Source organism: Electrona antarctica (genome assembly GCF_951216825.1).
Source record: "Electrona antarctica genome assembly, chromosome: 14".
NCBI lineage: Eukaryota > Metazoa > Chordata > Actinopteri > Myctophiformes > Myctophidae > Electrona > Electrona antarctica.
Genome location: NC_136795.1, coordinates 23,152,183 through 23,158,231, shown reverse-complemented (window position 1 = coordinate 23,158,231; position 6,049 = coordinate 23,152,183).

Here is a 6,049-nt window from a genome sequence, read left to right as displayed (position 1 = left end):
TGCTATCAGGCCCTGCATAAAACCAGTATTACCAGCCACTGTTACTACCCTCTTCCCAAATTCTGCCATGTTCACTTCAGCCCAATCCCTTTTTCCTGATAATGTGCCTTTATATACCCGATGCAAAGTGCATTTATTTTGTGTTCTTGCGACAACTCATCCTGATCTGAGCGCAATCTCATCATTTGTGTTTTACACTAAGCCACTAAGACGACTACTTTTCAATTATTTTATTTTCTCACAGTTTACATAAAAGCCTGCCTTAGTTAACCTCTTCCACCATTACTTAAATTGTTGTATTTCCATGCAAGTACATGTCATTTTGTTGTCTTCACACAGACGTGGTTCAGTGACTTCTTACAATGGGACCCCGATGACTTCTGTGGAATTGGACACATTCATGTTCAAAGGGAAAAGCTCTGGATACCAGACATCTACATTGTTGAGAAGTGAGTATCATAGTTCTATGTATGTACGGTAAGGGTAGCAGAGTGGCTCACAGCCTCAGCCTGATGACCTAAAAGCCTAACATCTCCGCCAGATTATAAAGAATGCTCTTTAGGCCTAGGGATTAAGATGTTGGCTTTCCCCGCAAGAGATCTGGGTTTGAGTCCTGGACATTGCACGTGTCTGTGTGTGTGTGTGTGTGTGTGTGTGTGTGTGTGTGTGTGTGTGTGTGTGTGTGTGTGTGTGTGTGTGTGTGTGTGTGTGTGTGTGTGTGTGTGTGTGTGCGTGCGTGCGTGTCTAATAAGAAGACAAATGTCTTCATAGATTAACTGATTAGTTGCGACCGAAGGTCGCAGTTAACTATGGAATCGTGCATTTCCCGTCAGTGTGTTGGTCACACCCCAGATGAAAGAGAATGTGACATCATCAGGGATGGAGCACGTGACATCACGTGACATGTCATCAATATTGTCCAGCAACTCTACATCTGACCTCAAACCGCAAACCCTTAGATCTCCATATATGGAGCTGACATGTTCTGACATTCCATTATGTTGATCCTTCCCCATCCATCCTTCCTCTTCGATGTCTTCAATTCCTTTTGACTGATACCTGTCAATTTAAACTCTGGACGAGCCTGCCCCAAAGATATTAGTGTAGCCGCGCCCGGCCGGAAAACTAGAGTTCTTAACAGGCCCGAGAATCCAGATCTGACCCCCCATGCCGAAGCGCCAGCGCTCTCCCAGCAGTCTGCTGTCACCCAGTCCCAGGCGGATGCGTGCACGCAACCTCGCAAGGTCTTACTGGTATAGGTAAGTTCAAAGGTGACCTTACAAACACGTTCATAAATGTTCACAACATGACATGGCTGTAAATGGAAACAGGTTGGATGCATTCAACCGCAATGCATTTTTTAATTATTAAAAATGTCCCTAGTTTTTTGTCCAAGTTATATGCTTTTAATGACATTACATGACAAATTAACCAACATACAGTATGCTAACCTTATCACACAAAATGCCTTGTTGCAGTGCAGTGTCAATTCGCAGGACAATTAAATGATTAAAAGCAACAATCAAATGTTTAGCAGTACAGTTCTTATACTGCATTTGTTTTGTGAATTGCAGTGGAATATTGCCGCAGGTATTTAATTTTAGGCTATGTCCACTGATCCATTGATGTGACTGTCAGTCTAGTGTTGGATTACCATTGGGTCTCATCTTTCCCTTTCAAACCATGTATACAATGAATGGAGTCCTGTCCTATAAATGTGTGTTTACACTTGTTCCCCCTCCGAAGATGAATACAAGCATTCAAGCACATCAAGTGTGTTCTGTTGTGTCAAATGGTCTCTCATCCCTGTGGGCACAGAGTGTTGTCCTTCCTGTAGGCTGACATGGTTCATGTTCACCATGCAGAAAAGACAACAACAAGATGAATACCATTTGTTTGCACTCTAGTCCTGCATTGGTTCCCAAGCTGTTATGGGTCAAGGGCCACTTACGCACTGACTGTGTTATGTGGTCAGATGGGTGGACATTTTCAGTTTATTTAAAATTTCAACCAATTGATTGTGTTCTAGCTTTCCAACCAATCTTCATATAATTGATCATCAGTTCATCACTAATGCTCATGATGAAATTGTAAAATAATAATAATAATAACAATTAAAGTGGTGTTCACAGCAGGTTGTTTCAATGGTAAGAAACTATGGCCCGTATACAAACTAGTGCCGGTGCACCCGGCAGGGAACACTTCCCATAGTTCATCCGGAGCGTGAACACGCGCCACTGCTTTTCGTGAACCTGTCTGTGTTTACAACATTTTGTCAACGGGGGGCAGCAGAGAGCCATAGTCTAGCCTACTCCAGCCTAGAAAGGACTTTCTATGGGGTCCAACACTTAAGTGTGGTTCGGGGACCCCCTGGGATCCTTGATAGGTTTCGATGTGGTCCAACACTGGTTATCAAAGTGTGGTTCGGGGACCCCCATGGGGTCCTTGATGGGTCTCGATGGGGTCCAACGCTGGTTATCAAAGTGTGGTTCGGGGACCCCCATGGGGTCCTTGATGGGTCTCGATGGGGTCCAACGCTGGTTATCAAAGTGTGGTTCGGGGACCCCCATGGGGTCCTTGATGGGTCTCGATGGGGTCCAACGCTGGTTATCAAAGTGTGGTTCGGGGACCCCCAGGGGTCCTTGATGGGTCTCGATGGGGTCCAACACTGGTTATCAAAGTGTGGTTCGGTTACCCCATGGGGTCCTTGATGGGTCTCGATGGGGTCCAACGCTGGTTATCAAAGTGTGGTTCGGGGACCCCATGGGGTCCTTGATGGGTCTCGGTGGGGTCCAACGCTGGTTATCAAAGTGTGGTTCGGGGACCCCATGGGGTCCTTGATGGGTCTCGATGGGGTCCAACGCTGGTTATCAAAGTGTGGTACGGGGACCCCCTGGGGTCCTTGATGGGTCTCGATGGGGTCCAACGCTGGTTATCAAAGTGTGGTTCGGGGACCCCATGGGGTCCTTGATGGGTCTCGATGGGGTCCAACGCTGGTTATCAAAGTGTGGTTCGGGGACCCCCTGGGGTCCTTGATGGGTCTCGATGGGGTCCTTCACTGGTTATCAAAGTGTGGTTTGGGGACCCCATGGGGTCCTTGATGGGTCTCGATGGGGTCCAACACTGGTTATCAAAGTGTGGTTCGGGGACCACATGGGGTCCTTGATGGGTCTCGATGAGGTCCAACACTGGTTATCAAAGTGTGGTTCGGGGACCCCATGGGGTCCTTGATGGGTCTCGATGAAGTCCAACACTGGTTATCAAAGTGTGGTTCGGGGACCCCATGGGGTCCTTGATGGGTCTCGATGGGGTGCAACGCTGGTTATCAAAGTGTGGTACGGGGACCCCCTGGGGTCCTTGATGGGTCTCGATGGGGTCCAACGCTGGTTATCAAAGTGTGGTTCGGGGACCCCATGGGGTCCTTGATGGGTCTCGATGGGGTCCAACGCTGGTTATCAAAGTGTGGTTCGGGGACCCCATGGGGTCCTTGATGGGTCTCGATGGGGTCCAACGCTGGTTATCAAAGTGTGGTTCGGGGACCCCATGGGGTCCTTGATGGGTCTCGATGGGGTCCAACACTGGTTAGCAAAGTGTGGTTCGGGGACCCCATGGGGTCCTTGATGGGTCTCGATGGGGTCCAACACTGGTTAGCAAAGTGTGGTTCGGGGACCCCATGGGGTCCTTGATGGGTCTCGATGAGGTCCAACACTGGTTATCAAAGTGTGGTTCGGGGACCCCATGGGGTCCTTGATGGGTCTCGATGGGGTCCAACACTGGTTATCAAAGTGTGGTTCGGGGACACCATGGGGTCCTTGATAGGTCTCGATGAGGTCCAACACTGGTTATCAAAGTGTGGTTCGGGGACCCCATGGGGTCCTTGTTGGGTCTCGATGGGGTCCTTCACTGGTTATCAAAGTGTGGTTCGGGGACCCCTTGGGGTCCTTGATAGGTTTCGATGAGGTCCAACACTGGTTATCAAAGTGTGGTCCGGGGACCCCCTGGGGTCCTTGATGGGTCTCGATGGGGTCCTTCACTGGTTATCAAAGTGTGGTTCGGGGACCCCTTGGGGTCCTTGATAGGTTTCGATGAGGTCCAACACTGGTTATCAAAGTGTGGTTCGGGGACCCCTTGGGGTCCTTGATAGGTTTCGATGAGGTCCAACACTGGTTATCAAAGTGTGGTTCGGGGACCCCATGGGGTCCTTGATGGGTCTCGATGGGGTCCTTCACTGGTTATCAAAGTGTGGTTCGGGGACCCCTTGGGGTCCTTGATAGGTTTCGATGAGGTCCAACACTGGTTATCAAAGTGTGGTCCGGGGACCCCCTGGGGTCCTTGATGGGTCTCGATGGGGTCCTTCACTGGTTATCAAAGTGTGGTTCGGGGACCCCTTGGGGTCCTTGATAGGTTTCAATGAGGTCCAACACTGGTTATCAAAGTGTGGTTCGGGGACCCCTTGGGGTCCTTGATAGGTTTCGATGAGGTCCAACACTGGTTATCAAAGTGTGGTTCGGGGACCCCATGGGGTCCTTGATGGGTCTCGATGGGGTCCTTCAATGGTTATCAAAGTGTGGTTTGGGGACCCCCTGGGGTCCTTAATGGGTTTTGGACATCGCTTATTGCGAAATACCTCGCCATGGTAACGCATAATGGAAATATTTTGATAAGCATACCATTCCTGGCTGAGCCACACGTGTTTGCCTGCATGGCAGTCACACAGAAAAAGAATGGTGTACACGGCAGGCTAATAGAAAACAATCCCACCCGTGTGAAGAGAAGCTCTTATCACGGACAAGTCTATTACAGCCATTAAAGTCTAGAAATGTTCATGTAAAACTATTGGCCGTGCACACAGTGGCTATTCCCAAGTGCCTAGTACAGCTTAATGGAGCCTATTAAAGTCTAGTACAGCCTATTACACCCTATTCTAGCCTATTCCAGCCTGTTCCAGCCTAGTACAGCCATCTAAATACCCCCCCCCCCCCCCCCCATCCTAGTCTATTCTCCCACTAGGTTGGACTAGGCTAGACGTGGGTGTACATGGCTGTCCTAGACTCTACTGGGCTCTAATGTTGTTTTTGGCTCTAGTAGACTGTACTAGGCTGTACTAGGGTATATTAGGCTTTACAAAAGCCTAGAAATGTTCCATGTACAACTATTGTCCGTGCACACAAACTCATGTAAAAACTATTGCCTGCTTACGCAGTGGTTAACCTCAAGTGCGTGAACTACATGGCTGACAAGAGCCTGGTACAGCCTAATAGGGCCTATTAGAGTCCAGTACAGCCTAGTACACCGCATTCTAGCATATTCCAGCCTGATCCAGTCTAGTATAGCCTAGTACAACCACCAAAATACCCCTCTCTCCAAGTCTATTCTCCCACTAGGCTGGACTAGGCTCTGCTGGGCTCTAATAGGCTGTTTTTGGCTCTAGTAGACTGTGCTAGGCTGTACTAGGGTGTGACACTGCCACATAAAATGTGAAATGTGAAACAATGTATTTCCTGGCCTGGTATGAGTATGAAAGAAAATTAAACATACTGGGGGATAACAGGGGAATATGTTTGTTAAACCAAGGTTGAATATTTAACACTGAAATGTAGTGTACGGATATACAATATAATGTGTTGTGTGTAATTGAACCATGGTCATCAATTTTCTGTTATGACAAGGTTTGATCACAAGGGGAGCTGTGGGGAAATGTGTGTGAGAAATATTGCCAGGAAACTATAAAAGACCAGGAAGTGAGGCGCCGAGCCTGGGTTCCATTTTGGGCAGTAAGGAGAGAGTTTGGTGTTGCTAGTTTTCTTTGCCAAACACACTCTTTTAAAAGGCCAATACTATGCCAATTCAGAGGTAAAACGCAGAAAATGCCGGTCTGACCGAAGAACTTTGCCAATGGAAGGAAATAAAGTTTGGTAGGCCAGCTTCTGAGGCTTGGAGCTCTGTCAAACAAACAGAGCTGGTGAACAAAGGACCCAGCGGACCACGCCCGACTTAAAGGTGGGGTGAGCAGCAGATACTTTTTCATTTTTCCGGTAAGCAAGGCTTT